The sequence below is a fragment of the Teleopsis dalmanni genome, chromosome 1 (genome assembly GCF_002237135.1).
Source record: "Teleopsis dalmanni isolate 2A chromosome 1, ASM223713v2, whole genome shotgun sequence".
NCBI lineage: Eukaryota > Metazoa > Arthropoda > Insecta > Diptera > Diopsidae > Teleopsis > Teleopsis dalmanni.
In genome coordinates, this window is record NC_051846.1 from 158450805 (window position 1) to 158471804 (window position 21000).

Sequence of the window (21000 nt, forward strand, 5' to 3'; positions counted from 1 at the left end):
CGGGTTAGTATCTGTATTTTTGTTCCATATTAAAAAAACCTGAAAACACTTTGTTGCATGCCGCAAATAGCAAAAGTAAAGTAAATGTTGTTACTTTAGATTGCAATTGATATTTGCTTGCTCTATATATTTCTTTGATATTTTCGTATATATTGAAGAACTTGAAAATATATTATTGTAATAATTATATTAAAAAATATATGAAGTAATATAATAAAAAAGTAAATCATTAACTTAAGTAATAAAAGCAAAGTTAATTTATTGCACATAAAAAACTGCAAACTATAAAGTTTTTATGAGGTGAGATAAAAAGTTGAAATTGTCAAATATAAATAACATATATAATAAGAAAAAAATATATATTGTCAAAAAAAAAATTAAATAGAATTACATTTTTTATTGTATGTACTTACATAAACATTAATTATTATTAAAATTTATTTAGTCCAATCCGATGATAAGCATAAATATTACAATGTAGAAGAACTGAAAAAAAAAATTCAATGAATTAATCAAAATTTTAAGTGAAATAAAATAATGATTAATAAAATTTACATTTAACACAATAGAATATTAATAATATTTTATCTCACAAACTCTAAATATTACATCCTACGATTGACTTAATTTTTTTTTTAATGGTTATTGTAAGCAAAATATTTTTAGTTACTAATATGCATGAAAGAAATATTATCATTATATTTGGAATAATTTTTAACGCTTAAGATGGTATTATAAATAACATCTAAATAAAGAAATAATTAATAAGAATATATAACAAACAAAATAAAATAAAAAATGATTATTTGTTTACATTGTGAAATAATCAAATTATTTGTAACAACAATCTTAAGAATGATCTCGGGCCAATCCCGTACAAGGTCCCTCTAAGCGTACTCTGTAAAAAAGCAGCCACATACTAACTTACAGGTTGGGAGCAGTTAGTGTGGTTTATGTACTGATTGCTCCACCATTAATCAGCTAATTAAATTGCAACATAACCTAGAAAAACACCATAAAAATAAAATCAACACCCATCATATTTGTGTTAATTAAATTATAGCCTTTGATAGCTCCATAAAGGATCGCTGAACCCTGAAATGTTCAAGCTCGGTATCTCTGCAAAACTAATGTGCATCAGCAGAATGAAGTTGGCAATACCCATAAAATCGTTGGATATGTATGTTACATAGGATTAATTCTTTTAAATAAACTCTTCAAATTTGTCATGAACAGGTCTTTAACATAATGGTCGACAACAGAGGCACAGTTGATATCACAGAATGATAAAGCATTACTGAAAGTGTACGAGGGAAAAGTTCTTCGTACTCTACAAGTTGATGAAGACTATCGTATTCGTAAGTAAGGAAGGAAATAATTTGCACTTAAATAAAATAATATATTATCTTAAATGAAAGGCATAAAAGAAAATTTTAAATGTTGTAATATCTTTATTACAAAACAATTTAATGAATTTAAAAAATGATTATTTGTATGTAATGATGATCAATGTTTTCATTGTCAAGAATTTAAATGTGTTTAATTAAACCAACAAAAAAATATTTTTTCTTTGAAAGAAAGTCTAACGGGTACATGTAATAGAATTAGATATATAGTGTACAGGATCTAATCGGAGCGAAACATTGTGACCATTGTTGATCGTTTGTGTTCCTAATCACCTCTAAGAAAATAGGCGACAATCACCCTATCGAATGAAAGCATAGTGTCAGCTGTTGATGACATCCTAACAGATAGTAAATCTATATATTTGAAATATATTTATATATTTGATTTTTATTTAACCATATATGACTTAGCGCTGCTAACAGTGTTGGAAAGGGCTTGCAAATTGTTAATACAGATGATACTATTTAAGATAGGTCTGTTTAATATAATTTATATCAATATTGCAGTTTATATTTCCGCTCCATTTTATGTTTTTCAAAATTCCTAAGAGAATAAAACTAGAAGTAAGGGCTACTCTCTATTGCTACTCTATCTTTATCTAGGCCTACTCTATTGAAAATTGTTACTTTGACGTATTAGTGGCATAAAGAACTAATACCGGTAACTACTTCTGCAACATATATGATGTTAATTGTAGTTGATAATAATAAATATGATTTATAATAATAATTATTAATCTTATACAATTCGATCTTGAATCTTGGAAGAAGAAAGTCTTTGTAGGAAGTATATATTTTCTTTTAACGATTAAACAGTTTTGCAGTTGTGTCCAGGCTTTGTTTCTAGTTTAGCTTCTAAGTGCGAGTGGAATCTATTGTAGTTAAAATTAAATTATTGTTTTTTTAGCTTAGACTATAAGGCAAGTGAACATAACAAGTTAAAGACATACAAATGAGCATCTAAGAGACTGACGTCTGTAAGCCAGTACTTTTAAGATAGTTTTTGTGGCTTGTCCCTCTATGAGTAAACTATTGATAATAAATTATTCATAACTATTTATTGCTGTTAGTTAAGAAATCCAAAGATAGTTATTATCCAAATATATTGATGAGCCATCTGATCTGACCTTAAAATGGCACCCAATAAGGACTCACTATTTCTAAAGAAAAGACTTAAATGGAATCGCTCATCGTGTGCTTAAATGTGATCTAACTATTTGTCCGTGTTGTAGAATAGTGTGAAAAACTGAAAAAATCTATGAGTTTATAACCTATTTTAAATAAAACCTTAGGTAATGCGTTGTGTCAATAATTATTAATTTTTCTTAATTAGAACATTATATATCTATGAGTATATGTTGATGTTCCTGCTTCGTCTGACATTAGATTCAAGTCCAAATTTCTTTTGTTCGATTATACACAGTTGTATCACAAATCACCTGATATGGTCTAATATTATACTTTACTGGTACCACAGTCATTATTATTTATATATTATCATTGATTCATATATAATATAAATATTGTTTTTTCATGTGCGGAGAGAAAATTTAAAAATTCCTAACATATCGTCACTATGTCGTCATTATAGTGGGTATGCCCAATCCGTACGGGCTAAAAGCAATTCCCTCGTATGGCATGGTCTCTCTGTTGTTTTACGTAACGTTCTATGCCATACTCTATGCTATACTACTGTGTTCAAAAACACAACGTATTGATACGAAGCGTCAATCAACGCCCCATTCAAATCACCTTAGTAATTCCACCGGTGCCAATGTATAAGGCATAACTTCCATCTTGGTTTAATGCGAGGCCTATCTCAAACCTCTGCTACAACGTTGGCTGTAGCACTCGGTGGTGAATACGCAACTCCATGCCGAATGCAACCATTTAACGAAACATTATTCCCGCTTAAGTTTGGGTATTAACCAACAGCCAATACAAGTCCAACCTCTACTGGTCAGCACAGCAAAAACTGCGGGACAATGACCCCGTAGTACCAGATATTGCCATCTCTGGCCAGATGTCGCAAGTGAAGGGGGATCACTTAGTAACATGCACACGTCTCCCACAAGTGCCGGATTGGCACCCGAATTTTAGTCGCCTCTTACGACAGGCATGCCTTACCTCGGAAATATTTTAGCCTCTTCACCGCAGGGTACCACCCGTATGACAGACCGTTTTTACTCTGGAACATTATAGTGAATACTTCAAGGTGGGGTTACTATATTGGTTTCTTATTGATTATTTTCTTCATTAGCGCCTGCGTCCTCTCTTAGGTTTGTTTGTTAACTTGTTTTTCATAATTATCAATTTTTGTGATAATATTTTTCTGATTCATTCTTGTATGAGTAGTATTGGAAGGTAGTGAGAGGTAGGCTGTGACATGATTTCTTTAAGCCATTTGACCTTTTTCAAGTGTACTACTTAATAAACATGAATTAATATAATAAACTAATTATAATACGAATTTATTACTTTGTGATAATATCAAAAAAGTTAACGATGAGAATCTAAGAATTAGTTTTCATAAGCGCTTCACACGCAATGGCAATTTTACATACAAAAGTGTTGTAAAATGGTAAGATTAAAATTCTCATTAAAAAATATTAATATGCAATTGTTATGATTTAACTGAAAAATAAAGTGATTATAATTAAATTTATAGCAAAAAATATGCTAAATTATAAACATTTAATTTGCTATGAAAAATTTGCTTTATCAAAATAAAAAATAAATTAAAGTTTATGTGCGAAAATCATGCGATATTTTGAGGAAAACTAATTTGCATTTAGAATAACAGCCAGGCACAGCCAAATCTGTTCCCACAGCAGGAAATTAAAAAAATAAGTAATATAAAATGGCGTGCTTTGCTGGCTAAAATGGCTGCTCGGTTCTAATTAAAGCCTTAAAAACATTTAATAAAAATGAAAAATTCAATTTCTGCCACAAACTGGCCATATTTTTAAATTAAGCCTGTCGGAAAATGTACCTGTCATTTTTATGTGATAAATTTCACAATTTCCAGCGTGCGACTGTGTTCCAATTTGCATATATATTCCCGTATAAACACCCATACATACACCCATATATATCCCCATATCGTGTACTATATACACTCGTTATTTTCGGAGATTTTTTCCACTTTGGCTGGGTATTTGCATAAACAATGCAATTCTGTGTACGCGCATGTGTTCCGAAGTGTGAGTGCATATTAAAAGCATTTTCGTATGTAAATATTTGCTTAAAAGTTGAATTTTGTAGTTTGTGACGAAAGTTGGCAAAATGTCATTAAAAGGTTTATGAGCTAAAAGTTAATACCTATCCTTTTAACTCAGCTTGCCTTCAAAATGGCACAGAAATAATTATTACTTGTGGAATATACACATATGTGAAAGTACAATCTACATTTGCAATCCGTTGAGTTAATTTGGGTTACAAGTTATAAATTGTTTGTTATTCTTACACGATTCTTATATGATATGAACATCAGCATATATAGAAATAGACAGCTGTTACCCATTGTGATACACTTCAAGTTGTCAGAGAAAAGCAATCTACACAAACCATTGCTCCAAATAGTTCATCTTAGTTAAACCATTTGATTTTCTAGATGATGCTTAAAAAATCTGATAAGTTTACTTTAACGATGTTTTGGTCATCGGCTTTCTGTAGTTGTTGATTATATCTTTATGGTCTTAGTCTTATTGCAATTAATTTTTAGTATTGCTTTTTTCTGATACGGAGTTTATGTCAGAATGTTTTGTTGAGACAAGGCAGATGTCCTCCGTGTATATTAAGTCCTCCACATATTCAAAGTCATCGATTTAATAAATCATTATAATGTGAAGAAAGAAATGTTCGTTTAAAATGCTCTACCAAGATGGTATATGTATGCCATACATTATAAATTGAAGCCCGAAAAACGTGGTGCCATATGCAAAACAACAAATTTAGAGGACCGACGCATAGTGCGTTTCAGCAAAACCAATCCTTTTGCATCCTCTAGGCATATAAAAGCAGAGCTGAAGTTGGAGATCTGCGACATTCGACGACGACTGTTGAATTAAAGTTTGAATGCGCGAAGGTGGTTGGAGTTTACCAAAAGCCATTTGAGCTAGCCAATATCAAAATGGCTTAATATTCTCTGGACAGATGAGTCTAAGCTGGTCTTGTTTGATGGAACAGATTCTAGACAGTATGTACCTCCAGCTCAAAAAGTACTCGGATTTTGTAAATAAAATACACAAATTAAAATTTTATTCCAATTTTATTTTATCTCCTTCAAAATATGCTTCTTCTGAAGCGATACACATATGCCAACGCTTAACCCAATCTTCCATACACTTTTCGTAGGCCCGTGAAGGTATGGCTATTAGTTCCTTCAGCGAATTCTCTTTTACCAATTCAATCGACTCAAAACGCTTACCACGAAGGGGCAATTTGAGTTTCGGGAACAGAAAAAGTCGTACGGATCCAGATCTGGTGAATATGGTGCCCGAGCGATGACAGTGGTGGCGTGTTTGGTCAAAAAAACGATGAAAAAAATTGATGAGATATGATTAAATATATACAATATAATTTTTTCAAGTAAGTCTCTGTGTCTCAAAGACTCCCATATTTCATGTCTCAGTGAACTATTGAAAGCGGTTCGCATACCTACTCAACAATAATACGTAAGATGTTTATATGATCAACACATGATCTATTAGCTCTGAAACCCACCTATAGTTTTCTAAGTGATTAGTCTAGTTTTGTTTTAAAACGATTCAGTTAAATGCTTGAAAATATTTTCGATAGTATTGAGAACAAAGTGATGATATAAACAGATCAGTTCTCTTTAGTGTTGGTATTAAATTAGCTTGAAGTCAATAAGATGGCATGCTTTCCTTCTACCATATTGATGTGAACAGTAGGTGTAAGAGTATGGCTGTAAAATTCTTGAAGACACTTTCGATAGTATTGAGAGCAAAGTAATGCCACGATAGTCAGATCATCCCTTTTAAGTGTTGATATTAAATTAGCTTGAAGTCAATAGGATGGCAGACTTTTCTTTTACCATATGTGAAAAGTAGGCGTAGGAGTTTGGTTGTCTCTAATGGACAGGCTTAAGGAGCTTCGGGTGGAATGTTAGAATCGGTGATTTCCTTAAGTAATTTAACTTATATCTTTATGTACCCAATAATATTCCTTATTATCAAAATAACAGAAACATTTGGCAGAATTCTATTTGGCACAATCTATGCTTGAGTAAATGTTGTATGCAAATATTTTGAGTCTTAAATGATGTAGGATGCAGTCACTATTAGGCATTAAATCTAACAGCTAAAGACATAACTATAGAGGAAACTACTGATCGCTTACGTTGGAATAATAATAATTGAACGTTCTCATCAAATCGCAGCTTTGCTCCAATATGGAACATGGTGCTGTGTTGTGAGATGGTCGGATCTTGTGATTCCGTGAAAATGATATTTTACTAATAAATTGAATTTATAGCACAGCTATTTGAGTTCTATAGTAGTCTCTTTTTTTTCTTGAAAGCATTTATAGAATTTCATATTGAGAGAGAATAATTTTAAACAAACCATTTGCTTCATACTTTTCACTATTTGCCAAAATAGCGATAAATTCATTGAATTTTTATGCATTTTTATTGTACGTGATTTCTTTTTACTTATATATTTATTTATTTTTTATTCCATTTTTCATACATTTTTATTTCAACCCATTTTCTGCTGACCATTTTACATTTCTTTTGTTATTTTTTTTTTCTTTTTTGATATGCTCTCCGTTTTATATTGTGTCTTTTATTCAACATTTCTTTTAAAGACAAAAGCTCGACGTGTTCCAATTAATAAATTTTAACATTCAAAACCAGACAATTTTTCGGTCATCGGATACGTATACATAATGTGAAAAAGGAACTGCGATCTGCGATGAAAGACAAAAAGGAACTCTTTTAATTCACTGAATGGGTACACAAATGCTTTTCACAGCTGAATGAATTCAATATATTTTTATGTGTTGCATTTAAAAAGGAATTTTAATACGCATAAAATACTGTGCCGGACTGTGGACTGCGGATATTTTCCACGAATGATTAAAAGATATATGAAATGTGAATATGAAAATAAATAAAAAATAAAAAAATAATAAAAATCACATCTCAAGTCTTTTTCATACAGAAGAAAATGCAAGCAATAAAATTATTTTTAAAAATTTCCCTTTGGAAAGAATTATTTTACTTTTACTTTAATAATTCAATGGCTTTTATACAATATTTCAACAGTAAAAATTGTCTTCCTCCTCAGATGTGGCAGTTTAATATTATTTATGTATTTCTTTTATTTTATCAATTCAATATTTTCGAAATATTTCTGTAGAATTTCATCAGACTCTTACCGATACTTGACAAACTCACATTTCGGTGCCATTTCGAGAATCCTTAAAAACCCGTAAATCCATGAATGCATTAACGCATTCATGAATTGCAAATTTGATATTCTATTGCCGCATAAATTTTACATAAAACAAACGTCAATAAAAAATCTGAATTTTAAATTTTGCCAAAATAAGTAAAAAATATGTAAAATTCCCATTTTCGTTATAATTCCTGCCGACAGTCGGCAAATTACACGGCGCATCTTTCCTCTGCGCCAGGCGTGTGTTTATGTGCGAATTTGTGTAATCGCATTTGCATTTTTCTAGTGTAATGTGTAATGTGCGGCATAAATGTTGCCAAACGCTTTGTCTTATTAATAAAACAAACGTGGTTTTGATCTCAAGTCCTTAAAATGCTGTCCTTAAAAGAATCACTTTTATTTGCAATGTAATTTGATTATTTTTTTTATTGACAACTCACGTGTTGCCAAAACGCTTCATAATCGAGGGTGTAAATCTGAAAACTGCTGATGAGGAGAAGATACGCCACCTTCTCCTTCTCTATATAAATAATTTAAAATATGAAAAATAGTAAAAGAAATCTATAAAAAGATTTAAATCTAGTATAATGATGGTTTTTATTCCATAATTTTATCAAATATCTGCTTCAACTTTTTAAGAGTCTTATCCGCATTCGATTTATATTTCGGGGTTGATTTCATTCAAACAAATATCTATATTTAAATTCATGAGGAAATATTTTTCAAGGGATTTATTCACATAGTTACTAACAATAATATTTTATTTTTATGTAATTGTCTTCCATTGTTAAAATTTTTCTTAACTGAGTTTGTATTGTTAAATTTTTTATTTCCACATTTTTGTTTTCTTTAGCATAAAAATTAAATCGAATTATGCGAGTTATTCTGAAATCTCGAAATTTTTATTAGCACAATATTATTATGCTACTGTAATTAAAGGTTTTGTGTTATATGATAAGAAATTTAATTTAAATCCTTAAACCCTTATCTAGTGTTGGTTATTTGGGTGCAGCCATCAGATAACTTTCCATGTAACTCAATTAGCGATTTTTCGCCGTATTGCTAGCACATTTCTCACAAGAGCCTTTAAGATTTAGATAGGTTAGGTTGGAGTGGGGTGAATACTTTGCGTACCAAGAAATTTCACTTGAGTACAAATAATAGCACGTTGTGGTACCATAGCGTTAGTTCGTACATAGACTAGAAGGTCAGTATATGATCAATACGGAAAAAATCAACGGTAAAGGTAAACCAACCTGACTATGAATCTGGCTTAGTCCCTAATATTGTAGGATGACAGCTCAGACAGATCGGTAAGAAAAGTGGAAACATAGTTTCTTCCTTTTCCTCAGTCAAGACAAAAGTCAAACCCACAGTATATCTCCCTATTATGCAGTGGTCCGTCATCACCGATATCGTTGTTTTGAACAGGTTCCACCGTAGTTGAAGTAGCCGACTGTTACTGTTTTTGTCAAAATCATACCAACTCAACCTAGAGATCTGACAGCAGGGTTCGTCAACTCAGTGTTACTTGGCTATGGTTAGATATTTTTGTTTAATTAGCAGTTTTACTGTTGCAAGTGGAACGTCAATAACTGTGAAGTGAATGTCAGGGAAAAGAGCGCCTACCTTAGAAAGCTCATCCGCCCTGCAAATGCCCAAAATATGCCTATCAAATTAGTTGAACCTTAATGCACCTAACTAGATCATTGAGAGAAGCACGACAGTTTTGAGTTATGATTGTTATAGCCGAAGTGCCTACCATTAACTTAATATTATCTTCGTTATCCAAGAAGGTTGGAAAACTTTCTTCGCGAATTGGATTGTCAAGGATGCATTTTGCAGTATAATGGATTGCCATTACTTTTACCGAAAAAACGCTTGGTAAAAATGATTTGGTAGCCAAAACGAAAATCTAAGATCATGCCATAGTCAACTCTTTCAATTTTAGAGCCATCTGTGTAAATATCTACCATGTTAGAAGAGACCGATAAGGTCTATATTACTTTATTCAATAATTTCCTTAACACTTATTAAACTGCTCACAATATGCCTCTTATATGCCTCTTTTATATATCGGGTTTTTTGAACTTATTCAGCCTTAATGCAATAAACAATTATACATATGCTCCAACAAATATAAAAATCTTTTAGAGGAGGGAGAATTATATATATAGTATGATATATTTCTCCACACATATTTCAAAAATGCAAGTTGTGGCAATCATATTTCAGTTTTTAGTCCGTGTAACGATTAAATATTATTTTTTTTAAAAATTGTTCAATATTTTGGTAAAAAAATTTAAAACTACAAAAATAAATTTTTGTTGTTTACTAAGTAAAAAACTTAACTAAGTCTTAACTAGAGTTAATTAAGAATTAAATAACCGTAAGTTTAATTAATTCTTAATTCTAGTGATTTGTAAAGAAAATTTTGCGCCGATAAATATGTAATAAAAATTTATGAACGTTTTTCTCCCTCTATAATTATGCAATAATTACCAAAAATTTTGATTTGGAGAAAAATTTCAAAAATTTAATTAAAAAAAAACAAAGTACAGTCACATATATATTAATTTATATTTAGTGTCACTTACTAAACAAAAACTCTAAAAATACGGGTAATGACACTATTCAACTCGTTCAATATATAACGAGAATCAATATTTGATTGAGTGAATATTAACTTGGAAATGGCATATAAATAAACTAATTAGTAGTTTATAATTAATTATATATGTTATTAATTTAAGGTAATTAAATAACTAAATATTAGTATAAAAATTTTATTTTGATTTTATTACCTTTTGATGTCAGTACGATATTACCCTTTCAATTACTCTACAATTTAGGGACACCCTTGTTGGAAATTTTAATGAAAATAATTTTTTGTGATTTTTGCGATACTGTAAATGACTGTCATATCCTTTTAAAAGATGACATTAAAAAAAACCGCATCGAAAATTATCTATTTCAATTACTGTCAACAATTTAGTGGTTATCAATTACAGAGAACAAATTTACTATTTCAACTACTGAAATGTTTAAAACTTTCATTGCCCGATTTTGAAAGATCTATCTTCAAGAATCATTCTAAAAGGTAGTATTTACCCAATCACAGCTTGCGGCATTATCACCGATCGTTTCAGCCATATGCTTCCGGCAGGTTTAAATCAATTATACATTGATGTTTCATTATCTTTTTGATGAAATTATAATTTTTCAATGTTAAAACTTTTTAATCACTCACAAAAAACTTATCATCACTTTATAAAAATTTGACTGTCACACTTAAATACGAGGGCAGTTTGATAAGGCAATGACTTTTCAAATAAAGCAAATTTTTTTCGGCAAATAATCATTTTATTTTTCTATATAATCACATTTTAGCTCGATACATTTAGTCCAGCGTTTTTCTAATTTTCTTATTCCCTTCAAATAATAGGTTTTCTCAAAGCTCTCAAAATATGCGTTAGTTTCGGTAATGACTTCTTCATTCGACTCAAATCTCTTACCGCCCAGCCATTTCTTTAGGTTTGGAAACAGAAAATAGTCGCAGGGGGCTAAATCTGGAAAATATGCTGGATGGGGTAGCAGTTCGTATCCCAATTCGTGGATTTTGGCCACGAATGCTTAATCAGTACACGAAATTCACGAGGTTGTCTGCTTTCAACGTCTATCAAACACCAACTGAACGACGTAGCTTGCTCAAAATTAAAAAGTTGCCCACTGGTCGATTACAGCTGACGGCAGCACTGTTGCATTTGAAGTAACTGCGCGGGAAATTCAAAAAGTCACTGACTTATCAAACCGCCTTCGTATGTTAGTGTATTTCTTTTATTTATGTGTTTTATTTTTGATGCATAACTCATCGGCTGATAAGTTCGTGGGATGATCAATTAAATAATAACTTTTAGACAAATTTCTACTTTATTCATCATCGTCCTCCTGTAAGACCAATACCATCAAAAATGCCCTTCTCGAATATTTCGATACCTGTCTTTTGGTATGATTGATTTTTAGTCTTGAAATATGCCTCAGTTTCGGTGATGGCTTTTTCATCGGAGCCAAATAATTTTATTTATATATTAATGAAATTAGTTAAGCATCATATTTAAAAAAGTTATAATAAAAAAAATAATAATAAATATTATATAAATAATAAATAATTAATTTGATTCTAAATGATTTCACAGCTTGGTTAATGTAGTAGATTAATTTTTTTTGCAGTTATTTCTTTCCAATTTTTTTCTTAATTTTAAACTTAATTCCTTACGTACTCTATTTAAGGCAGAGACAGATTAATTAAATCAGATAACCCAGCAGTTACTAATAACCAGTAATATTTATGAAAAAATAATTTATTTAATAGCAAAAATTTTCAACTCCATTTTTTTTTTAAATTAAACTAATTAAATATATAATAGAATTTAAAAATACTGATAATAATTTCAGGACATATTTAAAATGTCCGTAATTTATGAATTAAGGTCAACTTGGTTTAGGAAATAAATCAAATTATAAGCGCAATTCTCAGTAGGAAGGATAATTAAAATATAATTGGTTTGTAAATCAAAAAAAAAAAAAAAACAAAAAAGAAAGAATATTATATTGTAAAAATGTATTAAAATCCGAAACGCATCAAAATGTCTGCGGGCATTTAAAAACCGCAAACTGACACACAGGACGTCTTTTTATTATGTTTTAATTAATGTCTGTTTTTTTCTTCCTTTGATTATTTTTATTGTATCCTTACATAAATTTCATCTATACATAAAGAGCATTCCTTTTTTTTTTGAACTCGTATTGCCTAGCAGCAATTTTGAAATTGCAAATATTGTAAAAAAGGTAGAACAGTTTTTGTACCTATTTGCTTTGTAATTAAACGAAAGTATTTTTTTATGTGTAATATGGGAACCCCGGACAATTTCGTTGTGATTTTTATATCCTTTTCGTTGTTGGCGTTGCCTTCTGTTTTTCTAATTAAAAAAGAGGAGCATGGAAAACATTGAGATACTTTGTGTTAGAATAATACTGCAGCATCCAAAATTGAGATATACATTTTTCCCTTTTCTTGCCTTAAAACAAGTTTTTCCTAGACTTTTACAAATTTATTTTTATTAGTCTTTAAGGATATTTAATACTTCCTTTTCTTCCTCTTTGGGTGTTGAAGAAGTTGTATTAACCGTTGCGGTTGCCGCTGCAATATTGACTTGTTAGAAGCGTTGCAAATTTCCGTTGAGATACTGTTGAGATTGTATATATAAAAAAATCGTAAAATCTTGATAAGAAAACTTTGGTATATTTTTTCATTCAGCAAATTAAACACTTTACGCGTAGCGTATTTTAGCAGTCGTATAAGCTGCAAATAAAGCCTCTATTTTTTAGGTTATTGCTGTACGCAGTAACGCTGAATGGTGAGCGCATGGACGCTCATATATAGTAGAGGCTATGCGAAATTAATGGGGTTTTTCAAAAAGGTTTAGAAAAAATATGCTTAGTTTTAGGATTAAGCATCCTTTTCAACAATGAAGTCGTTGGATATTTGCTTCTTAAAAAATAATTACAAAAGGAAAGCTCACAGTTAATTTGTTTGCTTGTTACATTCTCTCTTGTGTAATTCCTTGTTTAGCTAATTGATTATTTTAATTAGCTTAATTTTCATATTATCATGCAGACTATTTGTGTTAATAGTGCTGAAGAATTTTTTTTATTAAATTATATTTAAAATTAAAAGAAGAATTAAAGAAATTTAAAAAGTTATGTTCCCCGTGACCGTCTCACTAATTTAAATTTCTCTAACAGCTTTACAGAATATATATAATAGTATTTCTCTCTACTGTTTTTTTTAACCGTAACATTCTATGCGTACATTGACGAGTCTAATATTACGGTGTTCAAAAACACATGTATTATAATTACAGCGCATCAATCAACGCTCCATTTTGGAATTTCATTAAGAAAATTTCCGCCGGTACCAATGAAGAATGTTGTTGCGAGACACAAACCAAATGGTTCGTAGTCACCTTCCAGGTGGTGAATTCGTAATCCACGTCGAATAAAATGATCATTCTACCTGAGTTAAGTTAGTATTAACCCACATCCACTATGAGTCCAGAATTGCCGGAAGCTGGACCACTTTGGACCCTTGTAGTTTACCAGATTTACACTCCTGGTCGTGTGTCGCAGGATGAGGACAACAGCTACTACCATGCACACGTCTCACACAAGTGTAGGCGTGGTACCGGGATTTTATTCGCCTTTGACGATAGGCATGCCTTATCTTTAGAATATTCTAACCGCTTCACCGTATAATAGTACAACCCGTTCATATAATAGTATATAGGTTTCGAAAAGTAGTGAATTACAACAAAAAAAAATTTTTTTATATTATTTTAATTAATTGAATTTTTAGCTAACCCAACAGCTGTTTCACGCATTGCCAAATATCCATTATCAGTGGCCTTGGAAATATTTCTTATAAGAAAGAACGAATTTCTTATAAGAAATGTCAAGAAATCGTACCCTCAGGCCGTGTGCGAGTTCGAATATATTGATGATAAATGGAGGAAAATTTTAAATTATGTTGGTTTGGCAGTAAATGTTGGTAGTTACCAGAATTTCAAGTAGAGTAAATTAGATAAAAATTTGATAAATTAGGTGTTACGATTGTGAATATTTTCCGAGTTAGTGCATCTGGGCACTTTTACTCTATGGTAGCTGGGGGATTCTACAGAGTCCCGCCCATCTCACTGACTAATTTAAATATTCCTGACATTCTTCGTAATCTTCAATGATTGATCTAAGATCTTCGTACCGCTCCGTGCGATTAGTGATTACTTTGAGATTAGATAGTGCTAGATAGTAGGGCAGTCTGTCGGTTTTCGCATATAGCTTCAGAGCGAAAATTTTATAAGATGTTTAATAAATAAATAAATAAATTTGAAAACTTTTAATAAACAATAATAAATAAGTGCAATAAATAAATAAGTGTAAATATGTGCAGTACAAGAAATTCCTAGGAAATTTCAATTTACTTTAGCTCAATTTACTCGAACTCGCACCATCCTTAATATTATATTTTAAAATAATATAAAAAGTATTTTTATTGTTGTAATTCACTACTTTTCGAAACCTCTCCAACAGCATAAATCGATAGTAAATTAATCAAATGTGCATTTACAAAGGATACAGCAATAGATAATGCCTCAGTTCAACTACTCACAACTTTTTTCTGCTTGTCAATGTAAGTATTGTCAATGTAAGTATTGTCAATGTAAGTGTTCCAAATATTTTTTTTTTTATAAATTCCATAAAATATATTTTAAAAATAAAGCCAATTTTACTGTGACAAAAGCTGTTTCTGACAATTTTATTATCGTTTAAAATAAATAATCCCTACGAAATATATCCGTTTTATACATATGTGTGCATTTCAAATTTACTTACAGTAAATAAAACTGATTATAAATAAAATTACTTTATTTTAACTCAAAATGCAATATTCCAAATCGTTTGGAATGGATTTCCATACTAAGTGGATTTTTCGTTAGCTGTCAACTGCATATTTCTGCTGCTCACATTCAGACGTACATGGATGTCGTAATGCATACCTTGGAAGGCACTAAAAAATGGCGTACATTTCTAAGACATTACCACCCAAGGTGGATTTGCTTTTAAGCCCTATTAACGAAACAGTTACAAATGTGCTCTTAGCGAAACATAAAAGCGAGAGAAGCAAAAGCAAAAAACGCACACCAGGATTCCTGTGTGCTGCAAATGAAAGGAGTAAAAGCAGCTAAATTTATTGACGTTATAAATTTTTTTGTCTACTCTAAAGTAGAAAAGGCTAAGACAAGAAGGTAAGATATTTTAAAATACGCACAAAAATGATATCAAGCACTGAGACGACGCCCAATACTGGGGCGATGTACTAACATTATTCATTCCTTCACTTTCTAAAACGATTTATTTTTATTTTTATTTTTGTTTTTATTTTTCGAACATATATTTTGACGCTATTTTGGTATAATTTTATTTTTAGTTACAGTTGCAGATACAGACACATTGTATTTCAAACGCTTTAAGCAAATTATTTTCAATTTCCAACGAAATTCAATTTTGGGAAATATTTTCCCTCATTTTAAATTTCAGTCAACAGGAAGACTGCTCTGCTCTATTGTCGATAATCAGTAAAAGCAATTTGAAGTTTTTGTGCTTTTGTTGGAGTCGTCGTTCGTCGAAATTATCGTCCCCACAAAATTAGCAGCAATCAACCTAAAGTTGCTAGTCGTGCACTGAGGGAAAAACTATTTTCCTGTATTTGTGAAAACTGAAGTGTGTAACACGTTTAACGTGAACGTTAAGCGCATATCGACAAGGATTTAAAAGCGAATTTCCAAGAAAACAATATGTGTACTGATGCCAAACGTAAGAGTTTCCAATTTTATGTCGTTGACAGTAGTTTCTGGGGTCTTAAATGTCACATGAATAAATTGAACAGAATTCAAATTATTCAACATATGAAAATGAACAAAATCAGATACATTCAAAAATCGAAAAAATAAAATGAATTTGTTAAATACACGACTTTTGTGAAGAATATGTGTTTCAGAAACTTATTTCTTCCAAATTTTTAAAGTTTTTGTTTTGGCATTCAAAGAATTTTAAATCGAATGAAAATTAAAATTTATTTATAATATTTTGTTCAGACGGCCAAATTTCCTTAATTTGAATATAATCAACCTTAAAGTATTAGAAATATACTTTCGAAGTGTATATTATGTATATATTATAATTAAAAAAAGTATATCAGAATACTTAGAAGTAGCTATTCTATAATTGGACTTAGGTGCGAGGCTTAAAGCTTTGAACCTGCCACATTATATGCAGTCATTAGCCTGAGCTGTACAAAACTTGAACACCAAAAGTTTCGTACAACCACAACAAACTGCCTAAAGCTGAACGAAACTTCACCAATAAAAGTTTTGTGCAGTTTCGGTTTGTAAAATTAAAAAAAAAAAATTTTATTATTAATTAAAATTAATTCAAATCAGTATTAATTGAATCCCAAAAATATGCAATAGAAATGTTTTTATTCTAAGACATTAGAGTTCTTATTTGCCGAAAACTATGCAATGAAAATTGGTTTAGCATGTATATCCTTAAAATACAGCATTCAATAAACTCTTAGCAGAGATAGGAGAGAGAAGACGATACTCTTTGCATAATGAAATACATAACAATATATATAAATTTCGGTCAAAATTCATAGACCAATAAAAGTGTTGTTATATGACCAATGTTTGCGAATATTAATTATTATGATTATTATTATGCAATGATTATTATTATACAATGTTTATTATTATACAATGTTTATTATTATTAATTGTTAATTTAAAGGTCCTTATTGGTCTATTGTGTTTACTCCAGTTATTTTAACCGATAATTAAGACTTTTACGCGTTGAGGATTCTGTATCGTTCCCTATGATATAAGGAGTTGCAGATCTGCCCTCTAAATAAATAGGTCTTCTGCTATTTAATTTAAGGCATTTACAAAAAATATGTTGAAACATACAACATTCGTTTAACAAAAGCAGCAAATAACATACAGTGTCATCCAAAGTCGACTAATAGTGGATGAATCTCTTAACGCGTTCTCTTCTTTGTTTGATCAAACACAAGTTAGTCTCGAAAGCACTTTCACTCTTTGTATTCATTTAGGTGATCCACTGTAATAAGAGCTCTGTTCAATTCTGATAAGTTACATAGATAAATTTATAGAGGTATACTTTGAAGTGTAACAAATCTTCCTTACGGATTATATATTGCATAAGACTTGAGAGCGTGCAGTTCTAAATAAGCGCTTCCATAGAATAGAACAATCTCAATTTCTTAGCGTGTCCATCGACTTTAAAGTTTACACAGTACAAAATTCTGAATTTCTCTAATAGGTGAAATCTCGCCAAAGTAGATAATAGTTCAGGTTCCGGTACAATTAATTATTAATAATTGAGTTATTAATAATTAAATTTTAGCTTCTCCTATGTCAAGACAGTATATGCTTTTGGTGCTCTCATGTCCTTTAAGTCCTTTACTCGGCACAATATAACTAAACTTTATCTTATTTCAAAGAGAAGTTATCAGTTAAGCAGTTATCTATTCGATCTGAATAAATTTTATAGCTAGTACGCCCGCTGGTTTGTCAAACATTACTTGATTGTCATTCTACTTGTCTTTCTCCACAGACATTTGTGAACATATGTTTCGATGGTTAATAATTCTGCTTAAGATATATTAGAATATCAAATTTTTAATCTATCTTTATAATAGAGTCTTGAACCCTCATATAACTGTTTCAGTTGTTTTCCGAAATTGTTGCGATTATAAATGTTAATCTTGAACTTCTTTACAAAATTAAATCTTTGTGGAATATGATTAGAAATCTTCAGAAATAGGTCATCAGATACTATAACTGGCATATTCATATGATTCTGAGAATCTTCCCTTATTATCTTTCCTATATTTGAAGTTCAGTAACTTCACCTTAAATTTGAATAGTGCAGGCCATAACCTTGAATGCATCAGTGCGACTGGTTTTCAGGGGAAAATGATAAAAAAACATATGAATCATCTTAATTACATTAACTTCAATATACAAAAAACAAATATATATATCGCATTATAAGCAAATTATTGCAGTCGAGTATTTCATTGTATCTGTCGTGTTGTGCAGTATAAGTATTAATAGTCAATTCAAAGAGTAAAAGATTTGTTTTTTATTAACAAAGCGACATTTTCATAAATAAAAATTTAATCCCAAATATTTCTTAAAGTCATTTTTTTTCAGTGATACTTCTTAAAGTGATGTTTATTTTCAATCTTAAATTAAGATTGTAAATGACTCATATCAACATTTTCTTCTTACGATGCTCTTCATATCTTTTTCAATTTTTATACCGAATATCATCGCACTTCAAGCACAGCTCTTAGTTTATTAAAAACTTTATCCCATCTGCGAAATTATATTAAGTTTAAGTTGCACATTTCTTTGGAACTAACTTCATATGATTAATTATGTTGGAAATAATTGCAATGATTTCAGACGAAGATATTTCATTTTAAAACTGTGCAATAATTTAAACTTTTCACTTTATTCCATGCATTCAGAGCGTGGGGTGTGGAGTGTGGAGTGTAGAGCGTGGAGCATAAAGTGTGGAGGATCAATAATTCACTGCTTCAGTAGAAAGTGAAACTGTGACACAGTTTCAGACACGTTCTCTGTATTTTTATAAAACAGTGTCCCTTCCAACACAGTGCAATGCCACAGTTGTCCTTTGAGCTTTCGAACTTTATATACTTCCATGTCGTTTATCACAACGCTGAAGGCAATTGGCAGTTGGAGTATTACAGTTGGCACAAATGCATGTAATAACGATGTTGTTGCTACTTTCTGTTATTGTTCCTTTTCTCTTACATTTATAGTTTATATTCTTTTGATTTCTTCCTTTTTTCAATATTCTATGGTTGCAGTTATTAAGTTGCACTAATGTCCTGCAACGCCTACAATAGTTCCACAGGAAATACACTACGACAGTTATTAACATTGCAACTGTGACTGTTTTTGTGACTGTTTCTGTTGCTAACGTTGTCATTGTTGTTAGTGTTATTGTTGTTGCTATTGCTATTGCTGTTAGTGGTGAATTTGTAGTGAAAATAAAATAAATAAATTTATTTTATATTGACACAAAGCACAAGATAATAAATAAAGTTCATATAAGTTTACAGAACCAGAGTGATATATTGGAATAGTTTATAGTTTTCTTTGAATTGGGAATAAATAAAATTATTGGTAAGAATAACTTTATTGAGCTTTGTTTATGACTGGAGTTTAGTTTTTTTTCGAAGTTATTTAAAATTATTTTAATACTAAACACACTGATATACATTTATAAAGAAAAGTTTTTTAATATATTTGTGCCAATTAATAATATTATTACTATTTAATAATAATTTTAATATAATAAATTTAATATAATATAATATAAAAATATATTGAATTTGATTTGATTAATAAAAACTGTGATATTTAATAAAGAGTTTTCGAAAAGCAGTGAACTATAACAACAAAATTTCTGTTTATATTATTTTAATTAATTGAATTTTTGGCTGACCATACAGCTGCTTCGAGTATTGCTAAGTATCCATCATAAGTGGTCTTGAAATTATTTTTTATATTTAATTATTCGAAAATAATTTTTGAGACTGCAAAAACTAAGGCATGAATTCGTGCCCTGCCAAATTTAATGCTCAGAGTCAGTGTTCATTAGCCAATTAACCCAAAGCCGTACTTGACTTGTATGTTCGAACTTGAAATTTTATTAATTTACTGTAAAAGTTCTTTAATAAATCGCAAGCCAATACAAATCACTGCATAGACTGGAGGACCACAGTAACATATAACATATATATGTACATAATTTTTTTTTTTAAAAATAAAAGTGCGACAATAAGGTTATATTTAGTTTTATTAATTTGTTTATTTTGATTTATTGATTTGGGATACCATAAAAATAAAATAATGCAATTTTACCAAAATACACCAAAGAAAAATTAAAGTAATTGTGGTAGATTGGAAACATATCGTAGACCTCACAAATATTAGGCACGGGTTGTATGAGGCCCATGGGTTGTGCTTTGGACAACCCTGGTCCATACGCATCAAATTTCAATTATATATGGTTTAAAAAAAATGCGAAATAATTTAACTAATTTTTTTAAATTAAAAAACACGTTCCTATGCAAAATTAGTTAGCTTGCCATAAGGATATGAAATCATTTGAACAATAAATTTTAAAGAAAATAATCTTAACTCTTTAAAACATTTAATTATTTAAAATTAGTAAATTTTAATATATAAATGCGGTTATTTTTGTTTTTTAAAATATACTAACTTTTATTTCGAAAGTTTTTTTGTGTATCTCTACACGTGTTTCGGCAAATTCGCTTTTGCCTTCATCAGGAGAATTCCTAAATTTAGGAATATAATTAGGAATATAATATTAGGAATTCTCCTGATGAAGGCAAAAGCGAATTTGCCGAAACACGTGTTATTAATATTATTAATTAATATTAATATTAGGAATATAATATTAGGAATTCTCCT